The 18,840-nt window shown below is 36.9% G+C and overlaps 1 long non-coding RNA gene across 1 annotated transcript; it reads left to right on the forward strand.

Moving 5' to 3' along the window:
• Positions 1–6,379: 6,379 nt before the first annotated feature.
• Positions 6,380–18,294, forward strand: LOC110786538 (uncharacterized). The gene is made up of 2 exons (XR_008923387.1): positions 6,380–7,031; positions 17,907–18,294. It is a non-coding gene; the product is annotated as an uncharacterized lncRNA (long non-coding RNA).
• Positions 18,295–18,840: the final 546 nt, after the last annotated feature.

Here is an 18,840-nt window from a genome sequence, read left to right on the forward strand (position 1 = left end):
CCCTAGGGGGTGGAGCTGTGTCTTGGAAATCTTGTAAACAATCTTGTACTGCTATGTCTACTATGGAATCTGAGTTTATTGCTCTTGAATTGGCAGGTCATGAGGCAGAATGGTTGAGAAATGTGCTTGCAGATATTCCGCTGTGGGGGAAGCCAGCTCCTTCAGTTGCACTTCATTGTGATTCGCAAGCGGCTATTGCTGTGGCAAACAACCATGCCTACAATGGGAAGAAAAGGCACATTCGTTTGAGGCACAAGGCCATCAAAGAATTGTTGTCAAGTGGGGTGATATCACTAGACTATGTAAAGTCTGAAATGAACATTGCGGATCCGTTAACGAAAGGCCTATGTAGAAAACTAGTTTTGGAAACATCGGAAGGGATGGGCCTGAAGCCCGTTGAATGAATTGTAAAATAATGAACTCCTACTCACAGAGTTCAAAGGACGACATTATTGTTATAATTCGGAAGCACAAAATTTTATTTTTTGTCCATCCCCTAGATGTTATAATGTGCTTGCTACAATAGGAAAGAGGTTGAGCATACGGCTCTTAATGAACCCATACCATATGTTTGGTGGTGTGAATGTAGCTCACACTTGATGGGATTCACCTACGTAGGTGTGGAAGTGTGGCCGCTTCCTATGAGAATTGCGATGTGGGCTATTCTCTAGAGCACCTATGAGCATATCCAGGTCGGACGTATGGCCAGTATAAGGCGTCACTTTATTCGCGGAGTCAGAATGTCATACATATTCAGTTGCGTGCTTTAAGTGACGGGTTTCTATCTCCCTATCAAGTTCAATACGAAAGTCACTTGGTAGGAAAGAGATCATAGCTTAAATGTCACTAAGTGTTAATTCAAGTCGAAAGACATTGACACCTATTCAATTGTTTTGTTTGCCCAAAACCAATATCCTTCTCCTTTCTTTTCTTTCTTTTCCGCATATTCGAACCTGTGGGGGATTGTTGGAAATTCTCATTGGGAAACACAAAGGAAAAAAGGGTGAGTGAAAATTCAAGAGTCCCACATTGGAAAAACTCTTCATATTCCTCTTGTTTATTAATTGGGGAATGAGTGTAACTCTTGTTTAAGAAAGTGTGAGAATGGTATGGGTGGACACATCACACACACGCGCGCGCGCGCCGGTCCGGGCGCGGGCGCGGGCCGCGGGCCGCGGGCCGTGGGCCGTGGGCCTTGGGCCTTGGGCCTTGGTACTTGGTACTTGGTACTTGGTACTTGGTACTTGGTACTTGGTACTTGGTACTTGGGTACTTGGTACTTGGTACTTGGTACTTGGTACTTGGTACTTGGTACTTGGGAATGCGGTTCGCGGGCGTGGGGTGGGTTTTGTGGGTCAATTCTATTCTTTTTGGTAACTGGACCGTTTTGCTTAAGTCATTGTTACGGGAATCTGTATTGATTACGTAACCGTTGGATTAATTACCATTAATTACGTCCGTTACTACATTCAATGTCTCTGACCGTTTTTGGCTGTTGCAACATTCATTCCCTCAGCCGTTTTTGTCTGTTGCAATGCTTTCCTTCTAATTATTTAAATCAGAGTTTCAGTTCCCTTCACACAGAAAATCATACACACAAAATACGAAAACACATTCTTACTCTCACACAAAATTGCTCTCGGTTTTGGGCATACGTTCTGACTCCATCCGGCTTTGTGAGTGCACACAACGTCGGAGTTGCGCTAATCCTGGAGGGCGACCGCATTCTGTTCTACTGCACCGGGAGGTAGCGCGGAATCGTCTTTTAGGACAGTGGGTGTCCACGACGCAACAATTGTTCTTCGTTCAGTTCATCGAATCAGATAAGTTTGTTCTAATTTTCGCTTTAATCGCAACACCCGACACTCATACCCACCTAGTGCTATTCGTGTAGGTCTCCTATGAAACAACCATATGCGTTAGGCAGTTGATGTGATTGTCATAAAAAAAACACAATTATATGATGACAAGTTGTAACTATTTGATTATAAAGTATAATTATTTGATTGATTATATATTAATTGAACATGACTATTTGATCATACATGACAATCACATATAATTTTTTGTAGAACCTGAAATGTAGCATAAAACTCTTTGTAACACCCCCGATTTACTAACTTTAAATAAATGAGAAATATAAAAGACTTTATAAAAATATTGCGGAAGCTTACACCTAAATTGGTTATCTGTTACAACTGTGCAACTGTCAAAAAAAGACTAAACGGTAACACTTGAGTTCCTTTAACTTCTAACTGCAATCCTTCACGATCAATCTACTTCGGTCATCTTGACTTCTCACCATAGAGGACAAATTCCAAAAGGATCGTCGTAGGGACACCATAAGAAAAAGACATGGCCGCAAACACACATAGCAAATAAACACACACGTCCGCAAAAAACTAAGTAATCACTTGTAATAAAAACATACTAATAGAATAATACTTGCTCATTTAAACAACATAGTATGAAACTACGTTACACACATAATCCCAAAGGTATGACTAACTCCATACTCTAAAATATAGATCTTTTAAAATAGGACCTCAAATGTAATATTATGATCCTTCCTCAAGGAACTTTTTCTTAAAGCGATATATATGTGCTTTGCTCTTTGTTCTATACCTAGCCTTGGACATGGGTAATTCGAATGAATAAACCAACAAGTATAGATACTAAGAAAGACTCTCTGAGTCAAGGCCACTTTGGACCAATTCCCACTTTGGAGATATTAAGAAAATAATAAAGATTGTCTCTTGCTCTTCTACTAATGGTCATCATCTCTTTACCAACATGCCAAGGACCAAGGTATATAGCGTTGAGCCTCAAACCAATACTATAACAATTATCATCGTTCTTCTCATAATATCATCAATGTACTTATCATAAGTTAAATAATGTACTTCTCAATATTGGCACAAGATTCCTAGGTTATTATAAATCTAGTCCCTTAACTATTTTTTTGGGTACTCGATGGCTCTAGATCAAACTCAACTCATTGAACGAAGAGTCCTCAATATATATAGTACTACACTAATCTTAATTCCAATACAAAACCAACTCCTCAATGGACCAAAATCCTCAATAGGTGCGTAAATAATTGAGCTATACTAATACTGAAAGTATATAATCACCAAACCTATTAAGAACTCATATTAATATAATGTGTATACGCATGTATAAAATTGGAAATCATCAAAATATCATATAAAAGAACACCAGCAAGTTCTAAATTAACACACGCACAAGCAAATGTCAATCATACGTAATCAACATATAAGACTAAATCACATAACAATTTCACACATCTGCAACCCAATAATCTAATAAGAGTATGGCTATATAACAATAACTAATATAATCTAACAACTCCAAGGTAACAGTGCGCGTGATTACCTTCCCGGATAAAATACCAAATAGTAAAATTCAAAGAAAGGAAACACAATCAGGTACGGGTTGCGGCAATATTGATATGACCCGCATGAGTGTGTGGTTGTTCGTAAAGGTTTGATGACTTAAATACATGACATGATTAATCATGCGTGGGTTATTAGATCATGTGCTACAAAGGGATATTTGATGATGATGATGATGATGATGATGATGATGATGATGAACAAAGAATAATATTGTGTTTGCTTGGTCAAAACTTACGCATAACCTAAGGAAATACGATGATGGCTAATCACTACATTTATTATAAAAAAAAATAGTTAGGGTTTAAAACACTATTTATGGTGTCTCGTAAATAAGGGTCCAAAGATTTACTAGGGTTTCAAAACTTTTCAAAAATACTAAAAGAGACTAAATAAAAAGGAAAATCATTTAAGGGTTTTTCTAACCTATGCACTAAGTGCATATGTTATGATTACAATTGTTGTAATAAAAGGAAATAATAAGCAATTAATATGGGTATTATTTTGCAGGATAAAAAGTTTACATTATTACCAACCTTGTCAAATCTTCATATTATTTTTTCCTATAATTAACTATTGATATGTGTGTTTTACATAGAGTTTTACCCCCGTCCCTTAGTACTTTTATGCATCAAATGAGCTCTTAGGAGCCGTTTTTAGCACTAATCTATGTTATTGAGTGTCCCTTGAGTTTCAGGATTACTTAGTGAGAAATTGGTCTTTTTAGACCCGTTTCATGGTGATTTAGGCCACTACACGAGCCCGAGGAAGTTTGGGACAACTATCATCGACTTTCGGGAGCCTTAGATGCTTACGGTTGAGCCCCGGGAGTTAGACTCGGTGATATGGGCGAAAGATAATGACTTTTGCAAATCGCCCTTTGAGCTGAGGACAAAATGAGAAGATCGGGCGAAATAAAAGAACTTTGAAGTCGTCAACGCGCGCCCAATCGGGCGGGCTTCGCCCGGTCCGGAACCGGGCGATCTTTTTGGGCATTGTTTTGGACTTTTCGCAACCGCCCGATCGGGCTGAATTTGGCCCGATCGGGCCGACTATCGAGCACTTCGCCCGATCGGGCGACGCCAACCCCTGCTACTTTTTTCGCGAGTTTTATTTCCGGTTTTTGCTTGTATTTTGGGCAAACTATAAATACTAGCCCTTTTATTTTTAGGAGACATCTTTTATTCTAGTATTAGCACTTAGTTTTATTTTAGTTTTCTCTCTAAATGGTTCCAAACACTTACTTTTAATTTCAATCAAAGCTTCAATTTTTAGTTCATCCTTTCGTTCTTCATTTAGGTATTGATTTCTATTTTGCTTTATTAATTGCTTTCGATCATGTTTTCCATTAGATTAATTGTTTTGTTATTTGTTATCATGAGTGAGTAGTTTAATTTCTAGGGTTTAGGGGATCCATGAATGCATGATTGGGATTAATTGTGGACTTGATTAGTCCATTAATCAATTGTAATTTCTATAGCTTATTATTATTGCTCGTCAATTATGTTCGGCCGGACTACTTGGATTGAGTTTGATTAACCTTAGATTATGCGCCGAGAGGTATAAATCTGATGTTTTTGGTATGTGGCTATTAGATAGGAATTATTTCTAGTACATAGCGAGAGCCTGCTAGTTTTATTATCCTAAGGAATTCATAAGATTCGAGAGATGCATGTTTTCCTAGTTATGATTATTAATTGATTGTTGTTGTCCGTTGTCCAATCCCGGTCTGCATTTCTGGTGAACCGCTGCCCTAGATTCCCTTAATATTGATATTTCCATTTCGATTATTGCCTTAGTTTAATCTATAAACCAACCCAAACCTTTTATTACCAATAGTCTAGACTAGTTAATTAATAGTAGAAAGAACGTCTGTTTTCCTGTGGATACGATCCCTACTTCCCTTACTATTTTGTTAGTGGACTTAGGTTTATTTTTGATAAGGTGATACGACTTTAGCCTGTCAAATTTTGGCGCCGTTGCCGGGGAAACGGTTTTATTTTATGTTATTAATTGTTATTTCTAGATTATTGTTTGTTAGTTCTCAAGGAACTCCCGTTCCTTGAGATCGGATCTCACGACTGTTTTCTAGTTTTGCTTGTTTATGCTCAGGACTGTCCATACCAGCGATCTGACTTCGTTCGATCCTGAACCTGAACGGACCTTCCGTAGACGGCGTAGATTCATTGAACAGTTGAGAGACTATTCAGACTCTGAATCCGACCATCTGATTGGCAATCTATTCCATACAGATTCAGAGATGGGTGACGAAACACCACCACCTGAGCCAAGGCTTACAGACTATTCTAAGCCAAGTCTGTCTGTGCTTCCCAAGGCGATCATGCCTTCTATTCCGGTCGAGAATTTCAAGATTGAACCCCAACTGTGATGCCCCAATATTTTATATTCTTAATTATATTTATGTATTTATTATTTATGTGTAATAGCCCCATGTTTAAACAACTTTTATTCTTGTGTTAAGTATATTTGTCGTCTTAAACTCTTCCTTAAAACTTTTGCTTTGAAACTAACTTGAGATTACGATTTTTGGAATTTCATTAGTTTTATGAGTAAAATTTGAATTTTATTGCTACCTCTTTAACTATTCCACGAATTAACTATCGAGTTTTACCTCACGAGAAATATTTGGGAATTATTTATGTTATTCTAAAATAATTTGTTTAACTTCAAGGATTAAATTTGAATTTGAATTTCCATTGTTTATCGAACTAATGATAATGTATTATCTTCGATAATTAATTTCCTCAAAAGAATTTTTCTAAAATTAGATTGGTACGAATTTTATTAAAATTAAATAAACTTTCTAACAATTTGATTTCTTTCACTATTTATTTACTATTAAGAAAAATAACCAAATTAAACTTGTAACTCTAGAATGAGAGAAACTTTTCTTGTACAACTAATCCTCATAAGCCAAATATTCTCACTTGAAATATGTTTTCTTCAAAAATTGGACAGGTTTCCACCCTTGCCTTGTTGTCAATTTTTAGTCCACTTCCTTTCATTTTTAGGAGGAGGGTCACAGAAACTTGGGGGACTCCTCTTCTCTTCCTCACTCACGCATATCTCTCTTCATCCTTGACCTCCTCCTTGTCTTTCTCCCTTGCGCCACCGCATCACCGTCCCCTTCTCTCACCCCCCGTCCTCCTTGGTGTTACCCTGTGGCTGCAATTATTGTTATTATTGTTGTTGTCATGGTTGATGCTGCTCTCTTCCTCTCCTCTGTGTTGTCGGCTCTGCGTAACCTCGCCGCCGGCGACGGTGGCCTGTAGTTGCCACCGTTTATACTCCATCACCTAGTGGGTAATTTCTAAAATCTCTTTCTATTCATTGGTTTAATTGAGTTAGATCAAAATCCCCAAAATTTCAGACCCTAACTTCATCTTCTCTTATTTTCTTACTGATCCCCGACGAGAGGCCCATTCTATTACCCCTTGGAGCTCGTCGCGGCCTCAATGGCTGCCGGAGTTATTGGAATCGTTCTTGATTGATTGATTGGTCTCAAGTCAAGTCATGAGCTTTCGGTTTAACATAAGAATAGCAGAACGAGTTCGAGGATAGAGCATCCAAAATTGTGCTAAGTGTTTACTCAAGGTAACCACATGGACACCTCCCTCATTTATAACCTTTGAATCTATGTGCTAACGACTTAAATGCAAACCTATGAATATTCATTTTTGCGATATTAAACAACCTCTCTTATAAAAGTTTTAAACTTTGGTTTTTCTAATGTTTTCAATATACATATTGAATTATCAAAGATGTTTTACGAATTACTCTTAATAGATTTCTATAATAAAACCATCGTATTTGTGATGTGAAAATGTGACTGTTGCCTTGTTTGTTTTATTTACTATAGTGTGGATGTTTGATATGAGTAAATGAATTAGAGAATGATGATACTTTATGGGTTGGGTTAATGGCGAATATCATGTTTTGTATTAGTGATCAAGTTATGGAATTGGAAGATTGAATGTGAGCTAATTAATTTCAATTACAATAGGAGGAACTTTTTGAGTGTTGGAGACTTGAGTTTAAGGTGATTGTGGAATTTAATGATTTTCGCCGTATGTGGAAAGATGGTAAACCTGTTAGGTTATGATTCATATGACAAAACATAAATCATGCGGAAAAACCATAAAGCCAGGAAAGCATATTATTTACACATAATCATTTAGCATAGTTTAGATGCATACACTTTGTTACGTGCCCTCCCTAGCTGCGCCCGGACCGAACAAGAACAAGTCTTTAGGACTCCAAGTGTCGTCCCTCCGTAGATAGTCCACAGCACGTCCGGATCCGCCTTAAGCTTGACCAACTAGAATCGCCCTTCAGGTACTTAGAATTTTCGGCTATTGTAGGCAATTATATGACTGAATTTTTGCTCTCAAAAATCACTTTGAATACTTGAATACTCGATGTAAATTATGAGCCCTTAACTCATATTTATAGACCATGGAATAAGTAATCGAATCCTACTAGGATACGAATTAATTAAATTAGAATCCTAGTAGAATTCTTATTTAATTAATTTATCTTTTAGGATTAGGAATTTTAATCATTAAACAAATCCTATACTCTTTAGGTTTCGTATGTGAACACAAACTCTACACGAGCATGACCCGCAAGCGTGCAGGCCATGCCCGCGCACAGCCCACACGGCCGCTCGGCCCACGCGAGCTACAAGCCCACGCGAGCTGCAGCAATGCTCGCAGCCCACTGCTCGCAGCTGCGCGCGCTGCCACGGCCAGCTGGGCCTGGCCTTGCACTGGGTCTGGCGTGGCCTTGGCTGTTCGTGTGGCGCGCTTGGCTTGCTGGGCGATGGCCCCGCTTCGTGCTGGGCCTTCGTCTGGCAGGCCTCGTCCGATGCTAATTCGTACGATACGCTTCCGATTAAATTCCCGTTTCCGGAATTTATTTCCGATACGAACAATATTTAATATTTTCGATTCCGGAATTAATTTCCGTTTCGAACAAATATTTAATATTTCCGTTTCCGGAATTATTTTCCGATTCCGATAATATTTCCGATTCTGACAATATTTCCGTTTCCGGCAATATTTCCGATTCCGGCAATATTTCCATTTCCGATAATATTTTCCGATACGTACCATGTTTCCGTTTCCGGCAACATCTACGACTTGGATAATATTTATATTTCCGATACGATTCATATTTCCGTTTCCGGCAATATCATCGTTTCCGGAGTATTCATTTCTTGCCTGTGACGATCTCAGCTCCTACTGAAACCAAGATCCGTCGATTCCGAATATCCATAGATGGAGTATTTAATGCCATTAAATACTTGATCCGTTTACGTACTATTTGTGTGACCCTACGGGTTCAGTCAAGAGTAAGCTGTGGATTAATATAATTAATTCCACTTGAACTGAAGCGGCCTCTAGTCAGGCATTCAGCTCACTTGATCTCACTGAATTATTAACTTGTTTAATTAATACTGAACCGCATTTATTAGACTTAATATTATATGCATACTTGGACCAAGGGCACTATTTCCTTCAGTCTCCCACTTGTCCTTAGGGACAAGTGTGCATTTCCTAATTCCTTTGTCGCTCGATGCTTGCTCTTGAACATAAGGTAAGAGTCGTCATCCTTATTATGTCCAGAGGTGTTCCTCGGTTTCAGAGTTCAACTGATCAAATAAACATATAATCATAGCCTATGATTCATCCGAGCACGGCCATGCATTTCACAGTTTCTAGCTCTCCGAGTGGCCTTGTACAACTTTTAAGCATCTCATCCCGATTTATGGGAGGACAATCCCAATCTTGCGATCTTGAGATTAGACTTCGTTTGATAGGTGATTACCTGAGCGTTGCCTTTATAGCCTCCTTTTACGGTGCGACGGTTGGTCAATGTCAAAGCAATCAGTTCTCAAACAAGTAATCTCAAATCACTCAGGTATTGAGGACTTAGTGTCTAATAATTTTAATGAAATTTACTTATGACAGATTTTCATCTCTTACAGTAAAGTTTCATAGGTCTTGTCCGATACTAGTCTTCCCAAAGTAAGTATCTATGCAAATGATTATGACATTGCCATGTCCACATAGTTCAAGAAACAGAACTACTAGTCATCTTGCATTCTAGTCGTCTAACGTTTTCTATGCGTCCAATTTTATAGAAAACTCCGACCAGGGACCATTTTCAACTTTTGACATTCAAGTTAACTTGATAGACATTTCTTAGTCACGGGACTGGTCCTGACAGTCTATCTTGAATATTTCGTCAAATTGAAGGGACTCATCATTTAATACTAAACCAAGATTAAATGGAATATGAAAATACATTTCATATATGATAAATGTTCAACCCCAATGTTTTACAACCATGGGCCTCAAACCCATCTTCTAAAACAGTTCATGGAATTTCAAAGCTATGCTTGATTTCCAGTGCTACAATGTAAGTGTTGCTTCTCACTTGTTGCATAGGTTTAGTTATCATGCTTTGCCAATCTTAATATCCTTTTCATCGAATGTTCTTCGAGATATGATGATAAGATCTTTTGAGTATGTTTATTTTGTGATCTAGTCTTTCTTGCTACATTAGTGGTAGTACGCATTTTGCAATGAAGAACCATTAAGTCAACAGACATGTGATCTTCCCAAGTTCAATGAAGAACTCATTAATATAAACAACTCTGTTTTATTGCTTCTTAGGCAATAAGTACTTTTACTTCAACTGTATAGGTTGCTAGTGATGCTTTGTTTGGATCTACTTATCCAAGCAGTTCACAGATATGTGGAAGACTCTCCAACTATATCTTAGAACATAGAAATTATTATTTTAATTTCCCACGCAACAACTCATGGTCTTCAATCCATGTTGCCATTTCAAAACACGATGCTCTTTAGCTGGTCCTTGTCAATGGTTAACTCCAAAGGGTCTTGCTTGATCCTTTGCCAGTGTTTATGCGTGTAGCATCAATATTTAGCATATCTTTATTTCCTTGAATCAAGAACTATTCCTATGTACCTTTTCAAGTACCATAAGTGTTCATGATCTCAATCTAGTTGATCTTCACTTAGATCAATAGAGATTGGTATATGTTCGTCATGCCTAAAGTCATATGATACATTTTTGGCGATCCTCATATTATATTATATACATGATAAATTCTTTTGCAGAAAAATTCCCAATTGAATTCTATTCATGTAACTTTAGCTCATTCAGTTACAGTAGATACTGAATCCAACTAAATTCTTTGACATATAATATAGGTGAAGAATCTCATTAGATTCTTTGATGTTTAACTTAGTAAATGCTTATACATAGTTCAAACATTCATTACTTAGATTTATTCATATGGATCGAATATCTCCAATGGAGTCTTTCGTGTTTGATTTAGTAAATGCCATTACTAAACAATATCATAAGATCTTTGTAAATAGATCTTAATACCCAGTATGTACTAAGTTTCGCCTTGGTCCATCATTGATGAATAATTTCAAACCTAAGTCATTAGCATTTGAATGTTATTTCACAATAGAGAGATATGTGTGATACACATAGGACCAAATAAGTTTTACGTACTCCCACTAAACTTCTTATATATCTATAAGAATCATGTATATTTTATGAAACTAAAATGCTTATTAGCTTCACTAAAATACAGTTCCAATTCCCAATTGCTTGCTTAAATCTGTACTTAGATTTCATAAGTTAGCATTCCTTTTCAAGCATTTATTTGGATCCACAAATCCTATGACATGCCATGTACATAGTTTTCTTCCAACATTTGATTGAGGAATACGTTTTGTCATCCAATTGTCATATGTACCAATATGCAATCATTGCTTGAGTTATAGACTTGAGCATTACGATTATGCATGAGGTTTCAACACAATCCATGCCATGAATTTGCTTGTAACCTTTAGCAACTAATCTAGCTTTGTGTGTGAACACAATTCCATGTTTGATGGTTTTTATCCTTAAAACAAACTTGCAACCAATAGGTGTGAAACTATTCTTGCAAATCAACAAATTTTCAATTTTGTCATCAAAACATTGGTTATGTTTTATGGCCTTTAACCATCTAAAACATTTGAGTCTATATATGGCCTCTAACCATTTTAGGGAATCTGGGTTTCGTCATAGCTTTCTTACAGGTCACAAACTCATTAATAGTTTGACTGCAAGTTGTAGGTTTCTTCACTATTAATAGAAGAATCTCATAGTTTCATTGACCTGAACTCTATGCCTACTTGGGTATCAAACAATAGAATATCAACAGGCACTTTGAGAGTCCTTTGAATATTCTGTTCTCCTTGAAGCACTTGTAAAGTCTTCTAAGAGATGTCTATTCTTTAAAGCCACTTCTAAAGTCCTTAAAGAATACGTGTTCGGATTTTCTAAAGAACTTCGAAAAGCCTCCGGAATGTCCGTTTATGTTTGTTGTTCGCCTCGAAGACTTTCGAGGTCTATTTTCTCCCACTTGTCATTTTGGAAACGAATCTCCAAAAGGACATTATTTCGAGCAAACAAACATTATGTTCTCAAAAATTCGTGGTAGAAACAATACCCTTGTGTCTCATTTGAATAAATCACAATGAAACATATATCTATACTTGGGGCCTTAGTTTGTTGAATAACAAACACTAAGCTCCCACTGAGTTTAGGAACTCTTTAGATATATTATGAAAAGATATTTTGAAATTACTTTTCAATAGCTTTGACGAATTTGGTTTAGTTTGGTGGTAGTTGAGCATTTTGTTCTAGAAATTATAGGAAAAGTCTTTATGATCCATCATTGATCGAATCAAGTACTAATTGACTTCGATTATTCCAACTAAGATATGCCATATCTTATGGACCTAGATTGTGAAATTACAACACACAATCATTGATGATCATATTTGGTCTCAAGTAATCATCAACATGATCTAATCTAGATCTTTATGATTTCTTGCCAAGTGGATTTTATACTTCTGAATCTTTGAACTAGCCAAACAGATTCAACTTATATCACATTTGAGTAAATAAACCTATATTCACTCAAATCCATGTGAAATAATAAAGTCATAAAACCTTTCTTTAGCTTTGAACTCTATCGTCTAGGCGTTCTAACAATAGTTCATATTCTTTGTTACTTTCAACAAGTAAGACTAGCTTGTCTTAAGTTGATCTAGAAATCAACCAACTTTCAAAAGTCCATTAAAATAGAGCTTGTGAATGTTAACTTGTTGACATGGTCTAAGCAACAATGCCAAAGATTAGTGGAACTCAAATCAAGGGTTTGATTTGAACCTAGTAAAGTTTTTTATTGTTAAAGAGTTGTTTGTTTTAATCAAGCAAATTGACTCAACCCGTAAACGACCATTTCATTCAAATAAACAAACAAACAAGAATTGTTTTTGTTCTTCTGAATGTGAGTCTTTCTGTGTTTGAAGCAGAAATTTAGGTATGTTGATTATGGAACAAAATAGCCATTTAGTTCCAGCCTTGAAAGGACTTAAAACAACCTAGATGACCCTACAGCTAATGTAGCATTGCCATGCTTCATTTCCCACTTGTAGGCCATTAGTGTAGCCTAGCTTCCATTATTTGAGTTATTACCGAAGTAAGAACCTCAAGCGGTATATGATACCAAGGAAGTTTGATTCCTAGGTCACTTCTCTTTAAACATAAACTTATAGGTAGAAACGGAATTGTAAATTCATGTCATCTGTTCCTTTGTTTTCCTATTTCTTGTACCCTTTCTTATAGTCTTAAGAATTGAATTCTTTAGTGTTGACTTTTATACTTTGTTAGACATGTCCAATGTCACCAACAAGGTTCTTTACCATTTATGTTGAATATTTTGTTTCAACTAGATGATCTTACTAGAAGCTTCTAAAGTTCTCTAAGCATCGATCTACTCTAATGTCTAGGGACTAGACTCATTCGAGAATTAAATGGAAAAAATATTTTAGGTTGTTAACCATTGGTAAAGCTGAGCGTTTAAACTCAATGCTTTATGATCTCAAAACTACATTGTATTTTGAATTCACAAGCACCAATCGGTTTGCCATTCGATTTTGATATTCGAAAACAACCATAAAAGTCGCTAAAAGAAACGTACATTTTAAATTGCTCATTTTCTCTCATTTCCGTGAATCGTTCTTGGATTCACTACCAATCGAGGAAATTTACTGTTACCTTTCTAAAAGGATTTACTGCAGTGCAAGATATTTAATTATAAACAATAATTAAAACATACATTGAAGCATGCAAAGTCTAAACATTTATCATGAGTAATAACTTGAAAATTAAAGCAATCATGCAATTTCAACAAGTTATTAGCATTTTATTCAAATTTATTGTTCCGGCAGGTGTGAATAAAATGATTCCAAGATCCTAAAATCATTGAAGAATTAAGCACAGTTTGTCGACTTAATCCTAAAACATCTTAGGTAAGCAAAAGCCTTTTGCTAATAGTCTAGAAACTATTCTTGGTTGATAGGTACGTCTAAGAACTTATTAGGTAAACCTATCGATTTTGCCACGACATAAAAGGACTCCTTACTTATATCGTTGAGTTTCACCAAAACTAACATGTACTCACAATTATTTGTGTACCTTGCCCCTTTAGGACCAATAAGTAACACCTCGTTGAGCGAAAACTATTACTAGATTGATGTAAAGGATATCCAAGCAAGTGTATATTTTGGCATGACACCTTTTAACTCAATTTTTAAGTTTGGAACTTAAGGCTCTTACTATGTTGGTTAGATTTTAAGTGAACTAAAATCCTTAATCATGCAACATAATCAAGCCATGATCTCATGCATTTTAAGACATATTTAAAAGCAATAAATAACTTAAAACATGCATAAGATAAATGTGATCTAGTATGGCCCGACCTCATCTTGAAGCTTTAACTTCAAAGTCCGTCTTGAAAATCTCCGTGGGAGGCACCATTTTCTTCAAATAGGATAAGCTATAATTAAACTAATTACAACTATTTGATGGTACGCAGACCATATTTGAATTGAAAAACAACTTTGGTACTTTAGACCAATTACATTCAAATTAATGGTACGCAGACCATATTTTCTATCCTATTTGGGCCATACTAGTCACTTCATAACCGGCAAAACAGTACATATACAATATATACCATTCACCCATTCATTATCATGAATGGCCCACATAGCTGGTTAGTAAAACACATTATGCATCACATAAACATTTGCAGCAATTAATCAAGGGCACCAATAATCTACAAATTATTCAGTCCTTATTAATTCTAATCAAGTTGTTTTAACCTTAAGGATTTGTAGACCTAATCAAGAGTTTATGACTCAAAAGGGCTCCCACTTAAACCAATAAATTCATATGCTTTACTAATTTTAAACATAAAAATGTATTTCTAGTCTAACCGGAAACATACAAATTTAATTAAAATTTAAAGCTCATATAAATTTATAATTGAATCCATAAATTTAATTTAATTTCAGTCGTATTTAAATTAATTCATGATTTTAATTTTAGTAAAATAATTAGAATAAATAAAATTTATTATAATTACAATATTCAAAACTAAAATCCAAGAAAATAATTTAAATTATTAATTTTAAAATTAATTAAAATTGCGTAAACTGAAAATTTCAAATTAAAATTTCAAAACGCTCTAATCGCAACGCAACAACCCCACGCAAAGCACGCCCATGGGCTACACGCACACAGCCATCGCTGGCCATGTGCGCGCAGCCCATGCGCTGCGTCGCATCGCTGCTACTCCCATCGCAAGGCATCAATCAAACACGCGAGCTGGTGCTCGCTGCGCGCGCCAGCGCTCGATGCACGCGAGCCATCGCTCGCTGAGCTCGCTTGCCAGCGCTCGATCCATGCGAGCCATCGCTCGCTGCGCGCCTGCCTTTCCCGCACGCGAGCTTGCGCTCATCGCACGAGGCATCAGTATGCGAGATGGCGCTCGCTGCGCGCGAGCCATCGACGCTGTGCGTAGCGCTCGTGGCACACGAGCTTGCGCTCGCTGCGCGCGAGGCTCCGCATGCTTGCGCGAGGCAGTCCGCGCTGTGGCGAAGCACGCTTGCTGCCCACACGCGACTGCTCGTGCCTTGCTCTCGCCCCTGCCCACACGCCCATTGCTCACAGCCCACGACACAAGGCAGGGCTGCTGCCTTGTGCTCGTGCACCATGCCCTTGCTCGCTGCATTCGTACCGCATGGGCGACGAGCTCCCTTGCTCGTCGTCGCATGCCCGCACTATACAACACCCCTTAAGGGTAACACGTAGCATCCATTGCTTTGTGCGTGCAAGTTATATGAGCGAGTCGCATAAAAATTAAAAATTTATATTCAAAATTAATGACAAATTAATAAATAATATTAATTTCATAATTTTAGGGCGAAAAATCGAAAATTTATTATTTAATTGATTTCCGATTAACATGGATTCAAGTCTAGGTCATAAAAATTTAAAATTTAACATAAATTTACAATTTTTATGGTGGTTTTTAATCATAGGTATCTAATTAAATTATAACTAATTATGAAAATCAAATTAATTCTAAATTATTCCAATTTTCAACAAATTAATCATAATTACAAATTAGATTGCATAATTAACAACGCTAGGCATCAAACTTGTTAAACATATACAGTAGGTCAATCAAAAATTCAAGATTTATCAACAAGAATCGCAAATATTTAATTTAACATCTTAAATTTACGAAATTTTGCATTCGAAAAACTAAAACCTCCGAAAAGTCATAGTTAGGCTTCGAATTTGAGAATTCTGGGTTCGGCCGAAAAATATTATTTTTGTCAAAATTTTAGAATGCCTTTTACATGCGGAATTGACACAAAAATCACTCGATTTGGATGAGTAACGAAGAAACTGCCGAAAAACTGCGTACGTATAATTAAATAAACGCAATTTGCAATTAATTAACAATTACGAAAATTAATCACACCTTTTTAATTCTTGCAAATTTGTAATATTTAACCATGTTTATGCAATTTAGATTATGAAAATAATAAGAGGCTCGTGATACCACTGTTAGGTTATGATTCATATGACAAAACATAAATCATGCGGAAAAACCATAAAGCCAGGAAAGCATAATATTTACACATAATCATTTAGCATAGTTTAGATGCATACACTTTGTTACGTGCCCTCCCTAGCTGCGCCCGAACCGAACAAGAACAAGTCTTTAGGACTCCAAGTGTCGTCCCTCCGTAGATAGTCCACAGCACGTCCGGATCCGCCTTAAGCTTGACCAACTAGAATCGCCCTTAAGATACTTAGAATTTTCGGCTATTGTAGGCAATTATATGACTGAATATTTGCTCTCAAAAATCACTTTGAATACTTGAATACTCGATGTAAATTATGAGCCCTTAACTCATATTTATAGACCATGGAATAAGTAATCGAATCCTACTGGGATACGAATTAATTAAATTAGAATCCTAGTAGAATTCTTATTTAATTAATTTATCTTTTAGGATTAGGAATTTTAATCATTAAACAAATCCTATACTCTTTAGGTTTCGTATGTGAACACAAACTCTACACGAGCATGACCCGCAAGCGTGCAGGCCATGCCCGCGCACAGCCCACACGGCCGCTCGGCCCACGCGAGCTGCAGCAATGCTCGCAGCCCACTGCTCGCAGCTGCGCGCGCTGCCACGGCCAGCTGGGCCTGGCCTTGCGCTGGGTCTGGCGTGGCCTTGGCTGTTCGTGTGGCGCGCTTGGCTTGCTGGGCGATGGCCTGGCTTCGTGCTGGGCCTTCGTCTGGCAGGCCTCGTCCGATGCTAATTCGTACGATACGCTTCCGATTAAATTCCCGATTCCGGAATTTATTTCCGATACGAACAATATTTAATATTTTCGATTCCGGAATTAATTTCCGTTTCGAACAAATATTTAATATTTCCGTTTCCGGAATTATTTTCCGATTCCGATAATATTTCCGATTCTGACAATATTTCCGTTTCCGGCAATATTTCCGATTCCGGCAATATTTCCATTTCCGATAATATTTTCCGATACGTACCATGTTTCCGTTTCCGGCAACATCTACGACTTCGATAATATTTATATTTCCGATACGATCCATATTTCCGTTTCCGGCAATATCATCGTTTCCGGAGTATTCATTTCTTGCCTGTGACGATCTCAGCTCCCACTGAAACCAAGATCGGTCGATTCTGAATATCCATAGATGGAGTATTTAATGCCATTAAATACTTGATCCGTTTACGTACTATTTGTGTGACCCTACGGGTTCAGTCAAGAGTAAGCTGTGGATTAATATAATTAATTCCACTTGAACTGAAGCGGCCTCTAGTTAGGCATTCAGCTCACTTGATCTCACTGAATTATTAACTTGTTTAATTAATACTGAACCGCATTTATTAGACTTAATATTTTATGCATACTTGGACCAAGGGCACTATTTCCTTCAAAACCGTCCTCATCTCTGGTGTGACTGTTCAGGGGCTCCCGGGTCACGTAAAAGCTAGAGTTGGGGGGTGTGCACACAAGTTATTGAATTAGTTGGCCAACGAAGAATGAATGTACTGTCAGCGGCTTCCGGGTACATCTCAAATAGACTGTCAGGGGCTCCCGGGTCTATCTATTGTTCAGTAGATTGTCAGGGGCTCCCGGATCTACTTAGAATGGAGAATTCAAGGAATTAGGAATATATGAGATAGTGTTTATACGATTAGAGAAGAACTCAAATAGAAAATCATTAGAAATCCTCAAATACTCATTTTGTTTTATATTTTATTATTCAAAATTATTTGAAAACGATGTCTAGAACTTTTGTATACTATTTAACTTGTTTATGCTTCTATGATTTCATTAATATTTATTTTACTGAGTGGAGTGGTGGTTACCAGCTTTGCTGATTCTTTTTCTTTGTTTGGTGTTTGTTTTATTGTTCTCCCCTTTGGGGATTGAATCTGCGACAACCCATTTGATTATGGTGAGCAGGAGATGCAGGTAATGGCGTTGAATTTGAGTTCAGGTGAAGTAAAGTTGTGAACTTAGTAAAAGTGTACTCATGTGGAAGACTTAAGTTATTTGATTGTTTTTAGTTATGTAATATAATTAGTACTTAGTTTTGCATCTACTTTATAAGTAGGTGTAGCAGTAACACCCTTATGGTGTATTGGAAAATTTTATTTTGTTGGAATGATGTAATTGATACAGGTTAAAGAAAATATGACGTAATATCCTAAATAATATTTTAGGTTGTCCATATTTAGGGGAAGTGCTGCCGAAATTTTTAACTATTAGTTAAGGTTAAAATTTAATTAGTGTCTTTAAGATAAGCTTCAATAGAGGGGTGTTACAGTTTGTATCAGAGCCGAGGTTGATTTTGGGTTTGCTATGATCTCCAAATCATGGCGTATGGGAATCATGA

This window comes from Spinacia oleracea, chromosome 6 (genome assembly GCF_020520425.1).
Source record: "Spinacia oleracea cultivar Varoflay chromosome 6, BTI_SOV_V1, whole genome shotgun sequence".
In the NCBI taxonomy this organism is placed as follows: Eukaryota; Viridiplantae; Streptophyta; class Magnoliopsida; order Caryophyllales; family Amaranthaceae; genus Spinacia; species Spinacia oleracea.